The sequence below is a fragment of the Teleopsis dalmanni genome, chromosome 2, assembly GCF_002237135.1.
Source record: "Teleopsis dalmanni isolate 2A chromosome 2, ASM223713v2, whole genome shotgun sequence".
Taxonomy (NCBI): Eukaryota; Metazoa; Arthropoda; class Insecta; order Diptera; family Diopsidae; genus Teleopsis; species Teleopsis dalmanni.
Genome location: NC_051847.1, coordinates 157,976,696 through 158,002,366, shown reverse-complemented (window position 1 = coordinate 158,002,366; position 25,671 = coordinate 157,976,696). Strand labels below are relative to the sequence as shown.

Below are 25,671 nucleotides of genomic sequence, written 5' to 3'. Positions count from 1 at the left end.
TAGACCATGAAGTTAAAAGGAAATTCTTTAATTTATAACTACTCATTCATAAAGTGACCATCTGGTTTAGCTTTAGGCGGTACAGTACGGGTTTTCGTATGCTGTGCCTGATATTCCACTGCATTCTGATTGGTAGTTCTCTACTCAAATTACTGTTTCTTTTCACTTTTTATTGAATTTTTATTTTTATTCTTATTTTTATTTTAGTTTCCACTTGCTTTGAATGAAAAATATTTATAAAATGTATTGATGTATGCATGTATACGTTTTTATGGATACGTGTGTGTATGTGTGAATGAATATATAATTATAACTAAAGACGTGCCGGTCACTTGATGTATGTACTCTTGAAATTATGAACATAAATATGTATATTACATTTTAATGTTTCATAAATATTTTCGAAATCAGCATATAGAGAGAATGTATTTCTAAAAATATACACAAAATATATTACCGGATATATAAAAAACAAAGCTCACCCTCCTCAGTGTTTTAATAGCGACGTTATCGCTTTTGCCTTTGGCTTCACTTGAAGGCATGAGATTTCGGTGTCAGCTTCTGTGTAAATAAGTTAATCTGGCAGAAATAAAAATCACAATTTAGACTATTTATTAAACCCAAGTCCTCCTCTGAAGTAGCAGTTTAGAGTTAAATGTGGTCCGAAAAGTTTTATTTATTTTGATTTTATTTACTTTAAAATGTGTCAATAATAAAGTTCTTGAGTGGACAAATTTGTTTTTGAGCTTAACAGTTACTCAATACTTTTGTATTCTTAAATATTCTTCTAACTCAAACAGGATACAAAAATTAGTAAGGGCTATATGTATATACGAAGGGTGTTTTGAAAGTTTTGCCTTCAATATAAAAAGGAGCGTTTTCATATTTATTGTTATTGTTTAATTGACAAAATCTCTTTTAAACTTGATACACTTTTCCCACCGAACAAAACTTACTTACTTAGTCCGGTTTTGTAAATAGTGGGAAAAGTTGTGAAATTGAAACGTAAGTTGTAAATTAGACAATTTCCGAAGTATGAACTAATCCATGGAATATTTTTAATTAATTACTTAATTATGCCACTTATCCGATCGTAGACCGATGTCATCGTAGATTTTTCATGGGATAAAGATGAAGAAAGTTTAATGGACAATCTATTGTGGCAGATGTAGCTCTAGTAAGCGCAACTCTTTGAGACGTAATAAAATATCATTCAATCCTGTCAGCACAAGATTTTACCTATTGCGATCGGGTGAAATCGGAAGTCGCTGTTGACCATCTCATTAAGGAATTTGAAATGTTTCATGCAAAAGAGTATAACCAATATAATTGCGGCAATTTCCTATCTAATGCAACCCATCTCTTTTCCTGCACACACGATCCTGGTTCAATTTATATCCTACTCATTATTGATTTATTCTTACTCTTATATAATCGCCTTCTCTTTCACACTATCATTACTTATCCACATCCTAATTGGATGTGAATCGCTACTTTAATCTACTGTTTTAATTATTCTTTGGTTTTTCAAGTGTTGTGGTCGGTTTCATCAATAATTACGAATCTGTTACCTTGTTTTGCGTAAACCGTTCTAACAAACTGAAATATATACAAACGAAACTGATTTTGGTGAAAGATTAAAGATAAAGCTACTGCTTCAGAAAACTATCCAATACATTGGCTCTTGATGCTTTTCACCTACCGCAAAAAAAACTGATACTCATTTGATCTTTTTCAATGGTGACATGTTTTTACCATTACATAACATATTTTGCATTGGCACAAAGTCTAAATAAATTTTAACTAATTCGATTTTAATTTACAGTGATGTGTTTTTTATTAAAAATTTCACAAGCATTTGAAATCGGTCAATGAAGTATATTATTAAAAATAATTTTGATATTTGTAGAATTGCATTCTAAACCGTTATTCATAATATCAGAGAAATGTTTCACTGACCAAAAAACTTTTCGAACGTCCTGGGTATTGGTATTTATCGGTCTAAGCAAACTCTAAATCTATTCAAACATATTTTTTAAAAGAAAATTTTCTCAACTGTAAAATACGACTAACTTAACCGTGAAATGACAGAGAGTAAACGGAAATATAAGTCAAAGATTTTAATTCCACATGGAAGCATATAAACTTTATGTGATTCCTGCCGGAAAAACGTATCATTATTATTTACATATATTGTTTATATTGTTTTCTTTTGTAATAGTTTGGGACCCTTTCAAATTCATCTTTATTCTTTGATTTAAATTGAATATAAAGATGTACTACATAAACTTGTACTCAATCTTGTATTCTTGTTTTGGATAATAATTTGGGATATTAATCTGTTAAAAATTCTTTTATGAGCTTTGAGTATTTATTTTATTTTTGTTTTATTTGAACCAATTTTTTTAAAAACATTCTACTACTCTTTCCAACAAATTCTTTTATATGAATATATCAGATTAAAAAAGTGATATTATATGTAATTTTATTGCATTTTCAAAAAGAATCAACAGAATTTCAAAAAATTCTATATCCTCGTCTAATGGCCATTTTATTTACTATTATTTCCAAGTCAGTTATAATCCCATAATCTGCCTATTGTTTGCATTGCTGAGTCGCGCTTATTTATTTATTCTTTTAATTGCATACTGAAGAACCCTAAATACTTCTATTCAAAACTCAATTGTCATGCAGCTTCTTTGCGACTGATTATAGCCACTTTGGTATTTGTAAGATAAATAATTTTTATTAAAGAAATCAAGTTAGTGTTTGTTAGGAGTATTTATTTAGGTTTTTTTAAGTAATTAATAAACATATTGTGTATATATTTTACATAAAGGTTTTTGATAATTTAATTTGGTCGTCAGTCTGATTAGTTATATTACTGAATATCTTTTTCACTTAAGTATTTCAATATCCTAAACACACTGTAGTATTAATAACGAATGGCATCCGAAACAATTAATTGACTCTTTCCATTCTTTGAGTTTTTAAATAAATGTTTATTTTAAAATAAAAAAATATTTACATATTATAAATAACACTATATATCTTCAAATATATAATTTAAATTTTGGAAACTTAATGTGTTTTAACTTTCATCTGTATCTTTTTTACCCTCCCCTGATAGATATCAAATAGTGTGATTAATTTGCTTCGTTGTATATTTTATGATTTCTATGGTAATTGACAATAGTAATAGTAAACTTATTATTAAGGATTAATATACCCCTTAATAAATTTGCTACATCCTTCTAGGATTTAAACTATCTTTTTAGTCCAATTTATTTAATAAATTGTAGCATTGGTCCTAGATTCAGGAAGTCTTAATTAATAGTGGGATATAAGTTATTCTTAATCTTAATTAGTTAATTTGAGTAATATCTTCTTAGTCTAAATTCCTTTATTGTTTGCAGTATTCAACTTAGACTTTGTATCTCCTAAATTTTAGTAGTACCTTCATAGTCGTATTTTTTTAATTAATTGTAGTATTAATTGTAGTATTGCACTTTGACTCAGTAATTCATTATGGGATGTAAATTGCCCACCTATGTATTTCTATCGTTTATTCATCGTATTAATTAAAATTTTATTAGTAAATCTCTTCAAAAATATTATCAATATTAAAGATTTTTTGTAGTTATTATTATTATTATTATTTATTATTGATTCAAAAAAATTATAAAATTTTACTTAAAGTCTAAATCGACAATAACATATTTGTTGTGTGTCAGATTGGTATACAAAAAGGGGTGTATATTATTAACATTGTTATTTATATAAATTATTTAATATTGTATTTTCTATAACTTGAAAAAAACACTTTTTATAAATTTTTATTGGTTATTAGTATTGCTACTATTTAACAAGACGAAGAAGAAGTTATTCTTTGGACAGAAGTGCTTTATTGAAAATAAGATGTCTGGGTTCTCTGAAAATATTGAACATATTCCACTAATATGACATGTATTTATTTTCTATTACTGGTCGATTACACAAAGAACAATCACATTCAGATATATTAAATTCTCTGGTATTTAAATTAAACATTTAAAAAAGCCCCTACATTTAAAAAGTATGTTCCATCTGTGCTAAATGTTTTCCTAATAAAAACTATGCATAATGTCATATATTGCAGTTGTGGGTATATTTTATGAGATCCCGACCTAGCATTCGCGACAAACGAATCACGTTCACTCCGTATGCATGAAGTTATATATTATTGTGTAATAATTTTAGATCCATACTCTGATTACTGATTATTACCGAATACTGAAAGACCTAGTTCCAAATACATATTTTCCCAATCTTTGGCCCAATATATGCCTTCGTCAATTATAAGTTTAGTTAGTATTAGCTAGTACTCGAGGAAGTTTTAATAAAGGGAGATTAAGAATTTTTCTTAGATAAACGAAATGAGTTTGCACTGTATCTGCAAACTGCGTTTGTAGTTACCTGTTTCTAAGTGGAGCATATTGTTTGGGTTGTTGGTGGGTAGAAGTAGAATCTTTTTTATAAAAAATCTAAAGCGTTTTTTCGCTTTTCTGTAGTTAGTTTTCTATTTTAAATATTAACAATAAAATTGTTCTATTCCAGAAAGTAAAAATATTTGATGTTTAGTCAAAAAATTAAAACCTATCATATGTACATATTTTAGTAATTCCATTTAAGTTTAAAATCAACATTATAGTACCTATATTTATTATTGATTGAAGATAGGCATAATTACGTCACCTTAGTTACTATTTATTTCCACCATTACGTCGATGCTTTTGTTTTAGAAAAAGTTTTCAACATATTTTGTTTTATTAATTTATTATTTTTCATAATATTTAATTTTTGACATTTTAAATTGCAGGCTTTAAGATAACTAAGTCAGTTTCTGATTAAAATCTACCAAGATAAAGTATTCAAAATTATTTATAGAGCTTATGAATTTATGAAACATCATACGATTATGTAGTGTTTACATGATATTTGCGGTTTCCACCAGTTTGTAAAAAATTTGTTGGCCTTAATAGCAGTTCCAAATATTAACGCTTTAACTGAATTTTTACCAAACAATTTACGGTATTTTGTTCCCGTTTTCGTACAACCCATGAAATCTAAAAAATAAAAACTATTTACCCTCGCTTTCCATTTCTTTAATTTGCTCATACAAAAGAAAATAAAAATCATAAAAAATGCTGTTTTAAAGCAAAATAGGAGCAACGCTGACATTACGACGAAATGGGGTGATAAACAATGAGAATGAATGGAATGAGTTGGGATGGATGGAGTGAGTTAGGATGGTATAGGTTGCTGCATGGTCACGTATTGACATATATATTACATGTCAGAAAAACGAATGGCCTTTATGTCCTTTTGACAAAGGTTTTATTAACAAAAAAAATTGTTTTAAGTTATTTAGCAAAACTTTTTTGCAAAAAAAAAACAAAAAACAACAAACAAAAAACAAGGGAAACGAACTGTTGATATCTTCAATATATCAATATAATCCTATCATGTTGTTTTTTCACAAATCATGTCAAGAGTTAAAATGATTAATGGCAATTTTTTCTCTCTTTCACACGTTCTGCATAGCTGCATTTATTTTACAAGCCATTGATTTTAGCGTGTAATTTAGTTTCAATTAGGAGAGCAAAACAAAAAAAAGCACTTAATATTTTGATTTTTCTTTATTTTTATTTATTTTTTTATTTATATTTTGGAATGCTGTAAAAAATAGTGTTAATATTGTGAGTCGTTAAACTACGCACATTAACACCTTTACGATATTTAATATTTATGTCGTATTAGTAACGGAATTTTGAGAACAAAAGTGTTGTATTTTAACAATTTATGGTTTATCTCCTGATGTGAAATCGATAAGGGGTTAAAGAGTTATAGGTTATTTACTATTATTAAATAACAAAATATCGAGAAAAAGGGTTATAGATTTATAGGTTATAAATTATAGAAATCTATTTGAAACTCGGATAAATTTCTCATTCGTTCGATCTGTGTGTGGAAATTATTTATTTTCCCATTACAAAATAGATATTATTTTTGTCTGTTAATTTTGAAAAAATAATAAAAAATTAAATTTTTGCAGTTTTTCTGCTTGAGTTAATAATTTGTAATGGAGGTTTTGAGATTCTTTCAAGCGTTAACTTAAAAAATAAAAGTGAATAGAGGTTCACTTTTTTTCATTGTTTCGTAGACGTAAGTAAGTAGCGATATCATTAACTATATATTACAACAATAAAACAAACAATAACAATAAAAACATTAAACATTATTTAGTAAAGTAATTAAGTCATATTATAAAAATATCACTATAAATGATTGCGTATGAGTTACGTTCTTTAATTGTATTCATATGACTTACAAAGTAAACTTTAATTCACTTCATACACACAAGCAGTTAGGGCCTGATTTAATTAAAGAAAAATTCCTAATGTTAATCAACGGCATCGGCATTAAAAACAGAAAATTATATTAAATAATTTTATAAAAAATTGCTGTAGGAAATATCTGTATAAATTATTTTTAATGTTAAAAGGTAGCTTTGACCTTACCGTAGCTTAAATATCCTTCGCATTGACCTTTACTCTACAATGCAAATACATTTAAAAATAAAAAAATTGTTTTTCTTTATAACTTTGTATATCTATTTATCTATAATCCAATTACAGATTGGATTATAGAATTGTTCAATTTTAATATATTTATATATTATAAATATAAATATCTGTATGGGTAAAAGCTTTATTAATAGTAGTGCTTAATAATTTCTTCTCTAAATTTTTTTTTTTGGTTTAGTATATTCCAAATACAAGTATTAATTGACTTATTATAAAAACTTTCGATTGATAAACTATCGTTTTTTTTTAATATGTTATATTCTTTCCAGTTGAATTAAAATAAATATGTAAACTAAGATATCTTATTAATTTAAATCGCGATAAATCCAAAGCTAATTTATTTTTTTGTTATATCTATATATAGTAAAATTTTTAATATTTGAATAAAAGATTTGACAATCATCAACTTATAAAATATAAAAGCATGCAACAAATAATACCTCTACAAACAGAGTAGTAATGAAATTTAACACAATTAAAAAATAAAGTATAATTAATCAATTCAACTTGTTAATAAAAACATTCAAAAAATGTGCGAACATAAAAGTCAAGCTTTGGGTCAGTTAGCTAATGAACGCTGACTCTAAGCTTCAAATTTGGCAGGGCACGAGTTCGATTCCTGGTACTTGCAGTCTCAAAAAAAAAAAATTTTTTTACGAATAATTAAAAACAAGAATTATTTTCAAGACCACTGATAATAGGTATTTGACTGTACTCGAAATAGCTGTATAGTCAGCCAAAAATTCGTTTAATTAAAATAATATAAAAAAGAATTTTTGTTGTTGTAGTTCACTACTTTTCGAAAAATCTCTTTATAATAAAATGACTAAATTTTTAATCAATTCGTTAATTTTTTTAACGTATGTTACAATGTTTTCTAAAAATTAAATTCGAAACAAAATATTTTAACAATTACTTTTTTTCTGAAAAAAATTGTATCTCAATCATTTTCTTATATAGAAACTATACATAAGCTATGTATAAAACTGATTATATGTTAATAAAATTTGCTAAAAATATTAGTTTATTATTCATATATGGTATATCACATGTTTAATTTGAAATGAACAAACCTTTCAATTCAGTAAATATTAAACAGCCATACCCAAAATGTTGTATGTATCAAATTTCATTTTATCTAACAGATAAATTGAAATACTTGTTTAAGTTGAAGAAGGCAGACACACGTTTAGACACAGATCATCGACTCATCGTATTGATCTAGTCAAAAGTTTTGAAATGTCTAGTATATGCCGTGTTTCTTTTTTTTGGTGTAGTAAAAATTTTAGTTTACCTAAATCATCATTTTGCTAACATTATATTATATTATGTATGAAGGAGGATTTATGCATCTTTAATTAAAATATGAAAACAACTTTCATGTTTTCATATTTTAATTAAAAGTGCATAAATTTTCAACTTTGGTATTTAAAAAAAATGTAGAATAAAAATCTTTGCCAATTATTTTTCAGTGCACAGTGATCAGTCAATCACAGTTTATATCAATCACTTATGAAAATAATACAACAAAATTTTTATTTTAATTTCCTCATTTATTTTTGAACTTTATTTGAACAAATGCATCTTTTTGCATGTAATGGCATTTACTATAAATATCTTTGTATTTTCTTTAGTGAATGAGCAATACAATATGACCTCAACATGTTTATTTTGTATCTCTTGTTAGTTTAGTGTTCAAGTGTTAATTTGGCATTTGGCACTTCAAAAAATTGTGGCTAATACAATAGTTCAAAGCAGTAAAAAAAAAGGTTTACTTTTAATTCCAACTTTGTTAATGAAAATTCTTTATTTAAAATATTTGAGCATTTTACAATTGAAGTTTTGTCTTCACACTAGATTTATCTACAAGTTGTTTAATTTGTTTGCTTTCGTTTTATTAGTCGTAAAGATGGAGTTTCTCGCATCTTCAAAAGTATTTTTCAAAATCTCACTCGATTTGTATTTTGTAATATCTTCCTAGTGTTGTTTCATCAAATACGCTCGAGTTGGCCCTATTGAAAATATTACCTATATCTATATATTGTGGCAATGAAAAGAGATCTTCATTTATTTTATGCTGTTTTGTTGTCTGTATGCAAAAGTATTATTTATACTCTTCAAAACGTTTAAAGGAGTTACTAATTTAGTTGTATTTGTTTTTTGGTACCTTTACTTTTCAATTGGCGGAGTGAGTTCCCATTGTTTTTTCCCTCCACATTTTTAATTCACAACTTTTATTTATGTTTATTGCTTGCTTCGTTTTTAGTTTGTTATTTTTTTCCCATTTTGTGTAAATAAAGCCACAGTTTGATACTAGATTGTAAAATAAACTGTGTGGTAAATTGTTTTCTAAGGGCCTCTTGCGCAAACTCTAACTACTTCAATTGAATTGTGTACTTAGTTCTTGAAATATTTTGGTCTTTAGTTTAATCACAGCATGAATTGACAGCTTATAGCCACACTAAAATCCTAACTATGAATAAAACCAATATAAACGATAAACATATCCATTATCCGATGAACAAACTCTGTGTGTTTTCTGCTTAATAGCCTTTATGGATAATAATAATAATAACAACAACAATATGAGTTCTTTGTTTACTCATTTTCCGGCACAGATGCATACATACCTATAAACCATTAACCTTTCTTTTGAGTTTAGTGTTTAATATTTATTTGCCAGACATCGTCAGGCAACAGACAATGTTGCAACAATCTGTTCGGTTACACCATTAATAACAGGCATGATCATGGATTTTTTTCAATTAGACAGAACTATATTAATGTCACGTTACGAATATTATGTATATCGACGATGTGATAATAAATTTAATCTCATCCATACTTAAAAGAGCGGAAGAAAAGATAATCGTGAGACTTTAATGCGTTTTTTGAAATATTTAAATGACCTTCTAACTGGTGTTGACCACGATATGAAAATCTTAAGTGTAACTCAAACTGAAATCGAAATCGAAAACTCAGAGAGCAGTAATGCTTATGATAGTCATAAATTTCGAATTTCTACACCAGCGAGTAGATCAAAATTTATTCATGTCATTTTATGGAAGTTGACTGCGGTTAGAATTCCAATAATTCGTTCGACGACAAGTTGATAAATTTTATGTCCTACACACGTTTCACAGCAGTTAACGATAGCCACGATTTGCCCACTAAGCTTCTTACAGGTGATCATAATATGCTAATATCAACTTTTATTGGTTGTGCACAAAAAGATGCTCCAGCTTGAGTTGAGTTGATATATTTAGAAGCGAAAGATATCGAATTTCAATTTCTTTATTAAGTTAATTATTTACTGGTGGAGATTAAAGTATGTTTTGCAACGTAGAAATCCCAATTCATTGAGAGCGGCGGTCATAGACATTAAATTCATTTGGCAACTGTGTATCTGACGGGTGTACATCAAAATAAATTAACTTCAATTTTTTACAATTACTACACACAGAGAATCTCAATTCAGTGATTAGCAGTAAGTTAATAAATTATGCATTTTGTGTAAATTAATTTGAGTGATGAAAATTTATAATAGGCTTAATTTCTCTTTTTAACAATATTTTTTATACATATATGCTTATCATGAAAATAATGATAAGCATATATAACAGATTTCACATCTCATATATTTTATTTTGTATTATGAAAAAATGGTATTTTATACTTTCCACTAAAAAATTTTAAACCATTGGGTAGGGTGTACATCAATAATAATCCTTATAATCATCTTTTAATTAAAATTTATTACGACTAGAAAATATAACAATTATAATATATAATTATAATTATTACAATATAATTCTAATTTTTAGAATTATATTAATTTTATCTATTTATTTATTTCGGTGTTAGTAAGTCTGTCAGTTTTCTCAAATAATTTCAGGGCTCTATCCTGTATGTATTTTTGATGGGATCAATCTTGAGGTCCCTGAGGATGTCATTCGTCCTAATGTACCATGGTACTTTGAAAATTCTTCTCAGAGCCTGACTTTGTGCAAATTCTAACTGGAGAATAGTAGTGATTGAAGCTTTGCTTAACGCTACACAACCATATCAAAGTGACGGACAAATTATTTGGTTATATATCAGTTTCCTGTTCTTAGTATTGAGATTTTCATTTCTGAATAGCGGTTGGAGGTGATGAAGAATTTTGGCACAGCTAATTATTTTAAATATATGATATATATATATGATACCGAGATATTTAACGCTATCCTCCCAGTTTATTACCATATCACCCACTCTCACTCTCGACGGATTCTGTCTCCACTTACGCGTTATAAACATAGCCTTAGTTATTTTTTATTATTGATTTTTATTTTCCATTTCTGGATATACTCCAAAATCAGGTTTATATGCTCTTAAAGCGTGTTGGTTATGTTCAGATCACATTTATCTGAGTATAGTATACACGTTTACACGTTAGTTAATATATAATTTCTATACGTTATTGCACATTTCTTATTGAATTAATAAGATTAATTTCTTTTTTTATGATAATAATGTCTTAAATATTCTGAATTCTTGGTATTATAAATTACTGTTTCAGGTATGTAATATGTTGATAGAGACAAGCGTCACATCATAGAAAATAAATATAGCTCCTTATCATTGTTATTGGTAGATAAATGTGTTAAATGAGCGTTGCTCACTCTAAAAGAAGGAAACTATAAAAAAGCACCAACGTGGTGCGACTATCAGCCATTCCAAACTAACATATTACAAACGCTGGTATTTCTTTTTTTGTTATTGTGTTTTGTACTAAGAATAAGGTTTTATTCAATTAAAGTGTTAATTGTTAGAACGATTTCTCCCGCAGATATAGTCTTTTTTATAGTCTAAAACGACACAAATGATTTATTCACACAGGGTTGTTCGAAGGCTTAACAACTGTCGACTTGGATGCTATGTTAAAAGCTTGAGTCTCCATTTTAGTCATCCCAGCGCATTAGCGGCAAAGATTTATTATCTTAGGAGTATAATTTTTTAAGGATCTTGGCGAAATCCCTTTAAAGAGTATTTTAAGTTTTGCCAAAAGTGGTTTTTAAACCACTGAGTTTCTTATACAATAACATAATGGGCTAATACGTCTAACTAGATATTTAAGATTGCCGACATAATCTACTCACCGTGCGTAGTGTTCGTCTATTTACAGTATTCAATAAATATATCGATTTGTTGATTATTTCGATCTGGACTGCTTACTGCCACTTAAGTCTTTTTCTCGTCGCTAATGCTTAAACTTTTGCAAAAATAAGCAAAAAACCACACTTACACACTAATTTGCTGATTCGACTTCAGATTCAAAATGAATGATGAATACATAAATTCTTTTGCCTTCTTCTTTGATTTTAACGAAGCCAGAAAAGCATTCCATTAATGTTTCGATGGCTTAGTCATTTTGACAGTTTTCTCATTGAAAATTCTTGATCAAGATAGAAGCGAATCTAACAAATTGAACAAATTTCTGCTTCCTTTTTGCTCCTTCCGCGGCACACAATTTTAATTAGCTTATTTTAATATTTTGTCCTTGACGAATCTTCCATTTGTTAACCTTGACTTCCTATAGAATTTGCCTAAACTTTCTTCTTCTTTACTATTGCGTGTTCGGTTTGCGGTTTGCGGTTTCATATTGATTTTTTTCACAGCTCTGACCTGACCTCATTTAACAGCCTCGTTTATGACGGAATTTTTTACTATTAAATTTATATTTAAATTATTTATGTATTTATATGTATTATATATCTACTGCAGCAGATTTTGGTTTGTTTTTTTTTGTTATGTGAATTTCGTTTTTTCTCCTCAAATATCTCATTTGTTTAAATAGTTTATTTTCAGTATTTAGATTTTAATTTAGATTGCCTGCAATTGCTTGCAATATATCTTAACCCGTGTGCATTGTTGTATATTGGATATTGTAATAAGCTACGTTCAAATCGATTTGCTCCAGCTACAGCTCCTGCTGCTGTGCACTTTCAGTTGGTAGATTGGTCTTCAAACATTCGTACTTATCTGGAAGAGCAGCAGCAGGAGCAGCAGAATTTTTTAAATCATTTGCGTGCACTCGTACATTTCATGGATTTTTTTTATGGCGCAAGTAATAAAATAAACCGAATCTGAATCTTTACAATGCAAAACGAATACAATATACATTTTAACATTAGTTCCACCTTCCATTATTGATTTCCTTAACTATTAATTGCATAGGGTTGCGTTGAATAATATGCAGCAATTCACGTTTGTCTGAATTGCTGCATCCTTCTTCTGTGGCAGCAAGTGAAAATTTCCTCAATGTTATTAATAGTAATGCTTTTTTTTTTGATGTGAACGAGGCTTCAATCATGGTACGTAGTTCATTTAAAGATGGACGGACGGCATATTCGCAGTGTGAACTGATTTGAGATTTGTAGATTTTTTTTTGTACTGATTTAATGGTTTGCTTGAGCGTTGCAATTTAGCAAAGAGTAAACAAAAAATACAGCGCTGAGAAAATTGTTGTTAAAATTACAACAACAATAAAATAATTAAATGAGTAAATAAAAAGTCAGCTTATTTTTTTTATATATTTTGTTTATACATGAGAGCGTTACTGTATGGTACATCCATCTGGTCAAGGAATTTTTTTAACCATCCAACCAATGCTTTGCGTCGTTTGGTTTAAACTGCATTAAATATTTCATTCATTCATGAAACATGCGGCCGCCGAAATGCCAAACATTTTCCCCATGCAACTCCTTGTATTTAAGCATTTTAAACTAAATCGTAATTAAATAACAACAGGGCCAAGTTCAATTCAACAACTTCTGACGTTTTAAGTTTTTCTTCTTCTTCTTCTTTTCATTTTCCTTTTTCTTTTATTTGGCCTTTCTTCATTTTCAGACCATAACATATAATTTCACTTGGGTGCGTTGGTGTGTTTTTTTTTCGTGCATTTCTTATGTTTCTTTTTTTTTACCAGCCTGGGGTAAAACTATTGCAACTGATTACAATCACAATCATCTATGGCACGTGCTCCTGTACTTGTAGGCCCGTTATTTCGTGCTATAATTTTGCACATTGGTATATGATGTGGTACCAACCACATCAAAATAAATATCCATATAGCACATATTTGCGTTTTTGTTGTATCTTCATAGTTTTTTGTTTTTGTTTTAGTTGCTATTGTAAAGTATGTTCCTTTACAGCAGGGGTGGCTGGCTGTTCACTTCTCAACACGTTCGGTAGACCATAATTGTAAAAAATGAAAAGGGCACGAGCAGTTCTGGCAGTATTGTGATACTGTTTTGTCGGTTATACTACTGTTATTATTATTATTGCTAGGCCTACATTAGTAAAACTCTCAAGTATATTTGTGTGTTCTGTTATTACCTAATAAATAAAAAATAATTGAAAATTACTATGTGTAAAAAACCATTAGTGTAAATCCTGCCTTTTATTCCTTATTTATTGTTATTTAAGATGTTAAGATTTGCGACAAGTTCAAGTATGAAACATTCGGCAGAGAAAACACAACAACAACAACAATAATAAAAACAGCGGCTTATCCACATTTGGCATGCATCTTTAACAATTGTGTAGAGATATCCGTATGGGAAGTGTATAAAAAGCCGACAGCATTTCATCAAAATATTATGCTAAACTCCATACAAGAATATAGTATAGAGTTTTTTTCGATACATATTCTTAATTCCCAAAGGTTGTCAAATCGTTCCTTTCTTCAAAATTGTCCTTGTGCGTTGATAAATGGTGTGCATTTGTCGAAACTAAAAATAAAAATAAATAACTAATGGATAAACTTTCGTCAATTTCGGTATAAACGCGCGGTCACTTCACTCAATTGGTTACGGTACATTTACTGTACGTAAAGACCACTTGAAGCCATCAAACAAAAAATTTTTCATTCAAATCGCTTGGCATTCCATCAACTTTTTGCTACATATTTATTTAATTTGCTTAGGCTCTGATATTTATTCCAACCTTCTGTATACAAAATCATCGTTTTTTTAATACATGCCGGCCGGTAAGCTGACATATGCTTTGATGTCAACTTCTTTCTAGTTTAGTGCATATACAGCAGCGAACGGCTGCGAACGGCAGCGAACAGCAGCGATCAGCGGTCAGTAGCAGCTATAAAAAAATTTAAAGCGTTTCCTCTTGGCTTGACTCGAAACGCTGGCAAGCATTTATTGTTATTCAGCCTGTTTTTGCAATGTGCAAGACTGTTACTGTTGCACTGAGATTTCCAGTTTGAATAAATATCCTTATTGTTGCTATTATTTTTAGTTAAAGCAAGCATAAATAAAATCATATAATTTAAAAGAGAACGTACAGAAATCATTGCAGTAAGCAGAATAGTCAGAAGAATGTGCTTATTTTTTTGTTGTCTCAGAGATCCGATGATGTGGCTCTTGCAAAAAGTGTCGATTTATTCGTTAAGTATGTTAAGCATTGCTTAACTACTGAAATTCCATAACTTATCCTTTCTGAATAATGGTTTGTATGCATTTCATATGTACAACTTACTTATATATTCGTGCTCCTTGTATTTTGAATCCCTTAAGGCTTTCGTGATCAATTATGTAAACTCTTTTGACCGTTATCCTAAGGCAGCAAAAGTTCTCCTACGGTGTCTGATTTGTAGCCTATCTGTGTATAAACATTATGATTTGAAATATTTAAAATCATCACTAAATTCACTAATACGTTTTTTGTGTCTTAACTCCTGTTTAATGCCTGAAAGCATTTAAGTTGATATTGAAATTGCGTACATATAGATAACCTAAAGTGAAGTTGGCTTTAGCTACGCTTAGGGGTATTAACTTTATGCACCTATATAACACTGAGATTTATTAAATTAATTAACCTGATTCCATAAATGGGTGTTACGACTTCATTCAAACATAAAAATAAACTTAAAAATCTTATATCTAAAGGATGAGAACTAAATGTAATATTTTTCTTCGGTCATGCACATTTGTTATGCAAATGACCCAGTAGTAAATAAAAAAATATTTAGATATGCTTATAGATTTTTTTTTTATTTCAAAGCATTTTAATGGAAAATTAGCTGTGGCGACAGAAATGAAACTACAAATTATATGACAATACTGTGACAACGTTAAATTTATTGTAACATTGTTCTATCACTCACGTTTACCGCTAACTTAAGTGCTAAGTTAGCGTGACCAGTAAGCGTGATACGTTTTCTTCACGTTATTTACTGCCTATGGCTGTAAAAATCACTGGTCCATCTCTTCTGTCATAATTTGTTGTTTCCATAAGTCATTGACTTAAATATGCTTGCTTTTAAATGCCATCCCTATAATAGTGTGGTGTTATATTGTTACAGTTCTAAAGTTTGGATTTCTACTGCATTATAATTTAAGTTGTAGTAATTACTGTGCGGATTTTTATTTATTTTTCTTTTAATTATAATCCAGATGAAATAAAAATGACCACATATCCAGTTGAAAAATTCATTTTTGTTTAATAGTATTGTTACTTTTATTTCATTAACGTTGAAATAAAAAATAACTTATAATTCAAGTGATGAATTTGTTATATTTATTAATATTAAATATCAGCACATAAACATCATTACAAGTCGATCAATGCTAGTGGATTAAAAGCAATATATCAACAATGTAATAATAATATCAACAAATTTTTATTCGATCGAGATCTTATATTTTGTAATTATAATTATAACAAATAAATGCTAAATGGTTTAATGATTTTTACTTATTTTTTAATTTTACTTTACTTATTTACTCATCAAATGTGTCGAAGTTATTAAAAACTTAGGAATCTGTTAAAACCATTAACATTAACACAGTAAACCATCTAAATCAATGTGCATAATATTTCACATATAATATTCTACTTTTTTTTGAATATATGGGCAATGTTCTACAGATAGTTATATTACGAATGTTCACGTCAATTTTACGCTTATTTTGTTCATGACATAAGTCCGGTTAATACAGAGTCATATTACTAATGTCAATTTTACTACTATTTTTGTGCTAATTGGTTGTGTCTAAATTTAAATGGAAATATGGAAGCTGTGAAAATTTTTTAGTTTTATATCTTTTTAAAATAAATTTTAATAATACTGATTATATTATTGACTTCTACCTGAAATCGGAAAGTGTATAAATTCATAGTTAGAAAATATATTACAAATATTACTTTTTTGTATATTACATATATTACTAAATGTAATATACGTATTATATTAAATATTAAGTACAATTTAGTAAAAGTGATATACCAAATATATTTTTTGTTTTTAAATACTTTCTTTAAACTATTAAATACTGAAAAAATTACTCCTATGTTTTGCAAGCAGTCCTATTAATTTGCAATTATTGATTAAGAGTCTTCGGTGAATCTCGTCCTACAGAGTGATCTCAATACATTTGTTGCTGGGATGGCTGATAATTTTGTGAGAAAAATTTAAATATGTAAATGCATTAATAATATTGCAGGCGTACGTAGAAAGTGAGGCTTTGGCGCGTAAATGAATATTTTATACATCAAAGATTGAGAATTTTAAAAACTAATCGTCCACTTGTTTGAACTTTCGTGGTAAGTTCCCAAATATGCTCATAACCAATTAAAATGTTATCTTATCGTTTCAATCTTATGCATTTTGTGCTTAAATTAAACGAGCTCCCGGGAATTATAACTTTATATACTATCTTATATTGAAAAAGGCGCAACAATTTTAATTTCTTTTTGCTTTTAATACTCTCTTGAATATATGCAGCTAAGTAATAATATTTTGCATAGGTTTCGTGTATGCTGAAGTTGAATGGTTTTGTATTCCGTCAGTATTTCCGTACTAGAAATTGACAAACCAAATTCAAGTTCATATACATAAATATATTTACAAGCACACTTCCATATAACATATAAAGACAGGCAAGCAAGCAATCTTGAATTTACGGGATGGGATAATAAAGAGGTTATTTGCATGTGTACATATGTAAATTTTTTTCACATATTATTTTATTTGTGCTTGTGAAAGACGTAAGAATAATTAAAAACACATCAAAATTCTATGTGAACAAGGCAGGCAGGGCAGTCAAAACGCAGTAGATAAACTTCAGCCACCAGCTCCAACTTTTAATTTTTAGCTCCAACTTCAAATTCAGCGAAACAACGATAATAATGCAAAAATGCATAAATGCAAAAATGACTGCAACTAATGTAAACGCAAACACACAATCTTCTGCAGTAGTGCATAACTAACTACACGAGCAAATACTAGATAAAATTTTTGGTTGAAAGCTCTCTTCTCCAATGCGTGCAACAGTTGAAGAGTCTTTCACTTGCTGCTTATTACTTCTTCTCTGGGTTGCGCTTTTGCCTACAATTAAAAGAATCCAGCGTTCACAAATCGTGAGGAATTACAGATTATCAACGTTATGCTACGATTGTTCGATGATGAAGAATAACGTATGCATAAAATTTGTTCATTTGCTTGCTGCACGCAAGGAACGTAAAATGAACTGAACGATCGTAAATGATTAAAAATTCGATCTTTTGTATTATTGTTCACTTTTCACCGTTCACTGTTCACTGTTGATTGTACACCATAGAGTATATAGTGTACACTTTGGCCAGATGGGCGTTTTTAACTTCATTTAGACGATTTATCACGTTTATATGTTTTCTGCTAAGGAATGACGATTTTTAAAAAGGTTCAACCGAAATGTATGTATGGTATATACATGCTCGTAAAAGGAAATTTTTAATATCAGCTACTAAGGTTGCCTTAAAACGCGCCGCCAGACAATGTGCAATTAAATTCCAAATTTGCCTTTTTGAATATTTGGCCACGTCAATGTGCGCTTATTAACTTACAACAAATAACAACAAAATCTAAAAGAATATGCAAAGATTTTAAAAGCAATTTCTGTGATATGTTCTCCATCTTGACAGTAAAATTTTTATTCATGCATATTTTCACAAAGCTCAGCTGTCCAACACAGTTCGCTCGTTTGACCATTAAACAATATATTTCATTGAAAAATAACTTAAGCAATCATTTGCAATCTAGAAAATTCGTGAGTACAAGATTAATGCTAATTATTCTCTGATACGTGCAAATGTAGCCACGGGGAATGCTACTTAAATTTTACATATAACATAAAATCCGAAAGTTGCTGAAAGACATTGAAATTTTAGCATTTATGTTCATCTTCATATCATAAAATTTTTTTTTACTAAGAATAGTTTTTATTAGTTTTGTGATATTTAAAATGGTTTGAAGGAAGGTGCTATAAGATTCATGAAAACGCAATTGTGTGTAATTTTAATATACGAGTAGGTATGTACGTATATACTCGTATATATGTGTGTATATGGCGTGAAAATACAAAAGTATTCATCATAAAATTTCTAGTTTCTTAGAAAAATGCAATATCAGCTCATGAAAATAGTTAGAAAAAAATGATGAATTTTTTATCGAAAAACAAAACGATGCACCAGCCAAAAAAAATGATTATTTCCCGGAAAAACTGAACATATCAGTACAAGTTTTTTTTGTATAAAATTATGTTAACATTAAAGTTCGAAAAATATTTGAATAAGTTAAATTGTAGTGATGCAAAAACTTGTTTACTAATAATTGTATAAAACAATTAAAAAAATTTAATTAAATAGATAGAATATACAAAGGGCATTAAGACCTATAACACCCCAGAACTGTTAGTGGAGATAATGAGATTGAAAATGTGATTATAAAACTTACTAATACCATTGTTACAATGTAAATCAGATATAGTTTTATAACATTTTTTTAAAATCTTATATAATATAAAATTTTCATTAGTACCACTTATATATATAATATACTTTTAATTTCTGTATAAAATGTAATGCGTTACATTTTTTTTATGTACTAGTATTAAGTACTTAACTACATTTAGTTCTGGTGCTTCCTTGTCCATGCATGTTTCTGTTTTAATTCCAACTCGTGTATTGTGCTATACAGATGTTTTATTAGCTCTATTTGTTGTTAGACGAATTTTACAAATTTGCAAATAATCATTTGGATTAATATTTTATGTTAAAAATTACGTTATTCATCAATTTAGGTTTCATTATATATTATATATATCACTGCACTTTTTATAATATACTTGCCAATGAATTTTTATTTTTGGCCGTATTTGTATTTTTTTTATAATAACAAAAAACTTTCATCTTTATTACAAAAAATGTGACTTTAAATCTAATTCAATACATTTATAAAATAAATAGAACGTGATTCATAAAAATTTAATATTTTTAAAATTTAAAAATTAAAATTAATACATATGATTTATTTTTTTAATTTTAATAGTCAAAAGTAATTGACTAATTCGCCTAATACAAGCTATACATAAAAAAACAGCAATTTCAAAAATTTTATTTAAAAATATTAAAATGCAAAATATTAAATTAATAAATATATAAGAACATGAGTTAGTTACACAATGTCAATTAATCAACAATTTTTAAACAAGTTAATTTGTACGATAAAAAAAAATTATTTAATATAATATATAATATATTTATATGACATTTAAAATAAATATTCTAATAAAGTATTTATTTATAGCAATATCTTGTAATTATAATTTGTAAAATAAATGAATTTAAAAGTATGTATTTAAATTTTTAAAATATGTATTAAATATAATAAAAAATCATTACATATGTTAAATAAAACAGCTATTTAAAAAAATATTTAAAAATATTAAAGTTTTAGAATTATGATATAATAGATTATGCTACAAATAATGTCTACAAACAGAATAGTATTTAAATTTAACAATTAAAAATATAAATATAATTAATTAACTCAATTATCCTAAAGCTGTATTATGATTTCGTTCTAATATAGGTAAATACAGCAAGTAAAATTGTTAATAAAAACTTTCATAGTAATAGTAACAAAACTCCAGAAAAATTTGCGAACATAAAAAGTCAAATACGGCTTTGGATCAGTGGGTTAAGGTGCGCTGATTCTGAGCTTCACATTTGACAGTTCGATTTCTGGTACTTGCAGTTTCAAAAATAATTATTTACGATTAATAAAATACAAGAATTATTTCCAAGACCACTGATGATGGGTATTTGGCAATACACGAAACAGCTGTATGGTCAGCTAAAAATTCAATTAATTAAAATAATATAAAATGAATTTTTGTTGTTGTAGTTCACTATTGCTCAAAAAACCTTTTTAAAGTTGTAAAATAAAATAAAATTATTATTAATTATAAATAAGAAGAACAAAACTTTAATAAAATTAAATTGATAAACAAAAATCAACAAATCTTTTGAAATTTAATTCATATAATTTCAATATCATTTATAATGCAAAAAAAATAAAATCAATGAAAATAAGTTACACAATAAAATTGCTTATAAAATAATAAATTTAAATATATTATAATATTAATTCTGTTAAGTGTCTGAATTAAGTGGTTTTTTCCATTTTCTTAACTTTTGTTGTTTTATCAATTAAATGCTAATTCTATCAAATATTTTTATTTGTTTTTGCCATTTTTTGTTTTTTTGATTTCATTTTATTTTTAAATACAATTTAAATGTTAATTTCATTTTAATTTGTTTATGTAATGTTTTAAGTTGTTTATATAAATTCAGTTTTTGTATTTTAATCCTGTTGGGATGTTTTTTCCTCATTTGTTTACTTTTTTTGTAAACTAACCCTAGTGTAGTAGTCTTACACTGATATCTAACTGAAATAAGCATAATGTGTTGTTTTTGTTTTGTCTTTAAATGCAAAGTAATATTAGTATATTCTTAATTCTATATAACTAATAGTATTAACATATCCGTCCGTAGGCAGTTACTTAATTTCCTTTATAAATTTCGTCATATGTATATTTTTTTTTTATAAAAATTGTAATTAATTCATTTCGGTAAGCATTGTCTTAAGCGCTGAAGGGAGACAATAATTTTTATTATTTTATGTTATGTTAATGAGCATAACGAATTAGCTTACTTACAATTATCTATTTATGGTATTTAAATGTGCCATATACTACAGATGTATACAATAATTTTATAAACAAAAATCAATAGTCGACTGTCTGTATTTACATTATAATTTTGTTAGCATTGTGGACTGTTTCCTTCCGCTGTGTCAATATTTAAAGAATAGGCATACTAATGGCGCTTATTGTAACATAAATTTTAATGAAGGAAAAAAAAAGTCTACTTAGGGCACAGATTATACCAAAATTTTGGGTATTTATTTATGTTAGGTGCATAGTATGTATATGCAATAAAAATATATATTTTATTATTATTTACATAGCAAATATGCATATGCAATAAAAATTTATATTTTATTTAAATGCTGAAAACGAACCACAAAAAAAATGTGGTTCGCTCGAAATAAATAATAAGAAAATCTGTTTTACTTTAATCTTTAATCTTTACTTTTTGAGTAGCAGCCCTCGTATATATGGAAAAGAGCAGCAACTTTAACGTTGTTGCGTTATTATTTCCTTCGTAATAAATTAAATCGTTAGGTTATATTTAAGAACAATTGTATTGTATATTAATCGATGTTCGCGCCGAAATGCTCGCTTTTACACAGATATCAATCCAGTAACGCCTGTGTGTGTTTATATATATGTGTGTGTGTGTTTATGCATGTAGTTTGAATACAACGTAAACACTATGATTATCAATATTGATAATGATTTTAATATCGAAATCGTTTGCATGCATGCATAATTTTATTTTTATGTCAAGATACCTCAGCGCGGCAGTAAAACATGCCTCCCATATATAACATCGTGTACCCTACACGATTTCCGATTTTCGATTTTTCGATTTGCGAGTTTCGATTCGCGAGTTTCGTTTTATTTATTATTTTGATTGCAAATACGTTTAAGAATATGTATATTGCGCTGACTCTGGCTCCCTTACTGCGAACTAAAATGTTTACTGATGATGCTGTTCTTATTGCAGTTGTAGTTGTTGTTGTTGTTGCTGCTGCTCCTGCCATTAAACGTACAAGTACATATCAAAGCATGTCCTATTATTATATATTGATGCATAAAGATTATATAGTGCTCTGTCGAGATGACCAATCGTTCGTACATATACCATAAACATTGTATGACTATGGTGTTTTAATCAAAATAATATATTTAAATCGATTATGTACGCTTTTATTAAGTCATAAGAGCATTTTTTACCACACAAATAAAATGTATGGGAATAGAAAGAAATCAAAGTAAATTAAAAATTGTAATAAAAAGCATGTTAAATAAATTGAATCCATAAACTGACAAAGCAGGGTCACATTGATCCATTTTATTGAGATTTTATTTATATTTTATTTCATTCCAACATTTCACTGTACGTTTGTATTTTAAATGATTTATTTTTATTTTATGCTCAGATATCTTGAGTGGAATTTTTGTGAAATTTTGTATCAAATATTTCTCTTGGTAAATAAAATTTGCGAGGTTATTTGTAAATATTTACCTTACATACTTCATGTGTATTAAATCGTATATGTTATTGTTATCATAAGTAAGCTTGCGTGCATATGAGATTTAGATTTCTTTTCGGCTTCAGAGATAAAAAGATGCAAAGTAGCAGCCAACATACAATGCAATAAGTAATTGAAATTTTATTATGCCCGTTCCACAACGCCAGTCACTGCCAGTCACCCCACTTAATATTCTATGCGTGTTAGTGCATCTGCAGCTGTGGTGTATCTTATAACATCCCAAAACTTCTGTTTATTTCTTTTTAAAAATATACACGTATTTGTATTGTATTTTTTTATATGACCTTAACAAATGTTAAACAACACTTAAACAACCCAGTTCCCATATCTATACCTATTGTTGGAGGGCAAGCTGCCCAAACTGACTACCCACTGCATACTTTTCACTAAACACCACCCACTTTTAATTTAATTTTTTTCTTTTTGCTCTATAGTTTAGTAATTATTTTTGCGGTACATTAAAGTGTGTACGTGCCTTAAAAAATTATTCACCATGAATTTGCACCGCTGTCTCGGCCATTAACTTCGATATTCTACGTATTAGTTTTAATATATGATATTCATGCTATCTCAGTCTCCATTAAAATTTGATGGACTATATATATGCTATTTAATTAGTCGTCAGTCTTAAAGTGGCAATTATACATGACAATTCGACTGTTAATTTCGTTTTCGTCGTTTATTTAAGAGATACGTGGTTTATGTACAAGTATGGTATGTCGAGAGTTAATCGCCGTTCAGATTCAGATTGTCATTTCAAATGTAATTCGTATCTTCATTATCGTTCCTGATGTTATTTTGTGTAAGTTTATATCTCATCGAATAAAGAGGCACACCATGTATTTCCCTTTATGGTTTAACAGTGATAACACGTTCTTTCAATGCTTTACTCTTCTGGCAAACGACACTAGCGAAGCATTTCATTGTGATGCTTTTGTTTCCGAATTCTGTTAAAATTTTCTGATATTTATGTTTATTTTTTCTTATCAAAGCAAGCATGCATAACATTAAATATGTGTAAAATAGATTTGTAGCATTCGTTCTTTGGCTAACGCTGGCTGGCGACGTTCCATTCTATTTTATGTCATTCTCTATTATATTTGATACATATATTTTTTCTCTCCACCAAAAATTCAATTCTTATTTCAGGAACTTATTTACATAGGTTTTTTATACAAGGAAAGCGGACGTATAGAACAGAGTTAGTATTTAGTATTTCCATTTTCTATATTACAAACTTTATTGTATTTTACCAAATTGTTGTTTACTAAAAGTTGTAATATACTTATTTTGTTACATATATAAGCAAAAATAAATTTGTCGTGTTTTTTATTTGCCAATTGTGGGGTTCGGTTTTGTTTTTGTTTAATTTCACTTTAGCCAATAATATATATAAGAAGTAGATTAAGTTTCCATTATATTTTGACATGGATTACAAATAGCTACAATAGCTTCCTTCACTTACTCCATCTCACCTTTTTTGAGTTAGCATAAATGTCGACAATATTTGTTTAGTCTTAAAATTGACAATGTTATGCAGTTCTTAGACATTAAATTATCTTATAATAAAAATATAATACTGATAAGAAGAACAATTTAGTTCAATTTATTTGTTTGCATAAAACTCACTTATATTCGATTTTAAATGTATGTTTATTTACATAATTGACAAATTTGTTTGACGATGCTCTTTTTTTATAGACATGTTCTACATATTCTACATTTTTATTACATACATAATAAAAATGGTAAAACTAAAGCCTTTCTCGAAATATATTTCTTAACTTTTATGGATCTATTAAGTATCACCGAACATAGGTGGTATATTAATATCATTAATAGCATTTATCAGAAACTGGTTCAGTATCTTTATACAGTTTTAACTAAACCAAATTGAATTGAAATCTTGGTAAAAAAATATTGTTAAATTTATTAATAGCTCTAATATGTTCTGATTACTTAAGAAAACTGTCTTAAGCGATTGTACAAAATATCTCATAGGTGGCGGTGAATCATTCTCCTTTCGAATAATAAATAAGCAGTTCTCAAAATATAATATTTTCCCATCAAATCAAATCAATTAATTAACCTTAAAATAGTGTTACAGTTGCTAGGATTCCATATAGCTTTGGAATAAAAAACACAGTCTTTATTATAAAATAAATTTAAAATATATAATAAAAGCAAAAAAAAAATAAATAAATCATTATAAAAATTTTATGCAACTATGAGCGAATATTCATACAATAAAAATTGTTCTAAAAAAATTTTGGTTAAAAAATTTGTAAATGTTAAGATCAGTGAAACGTTAAGATCTTACCCCTTCAAAAGACATCGTCCCAGTTTGAATGCAAAAAAAAATCCTAACCCGAAAATTCGTGCACCCTTATTTAGGGTTTCAAAAGTAACATTAAGTAATTATTTTTGCGAATAATTTTTCAGATTATTTCTTGACACTACAACCTTTATAATGCCAATAAAGAA

The 25,671-nt window shown here is 27.8% G+C and overlaps 1 protein-coding gene across 4 annotated transcripts in view; it reads left to right on the top strand.

Moving 5' to 3' along the window:
- The window catches only part of LOC119684113 (serine-rich adhesin for platelets), a 123,626-nt gene that overhangs the window by 1,396 nt on the left and 96,559 nt on the right, over nt 1-25,671 (top strand). The window lies entirely within an intron of this gene.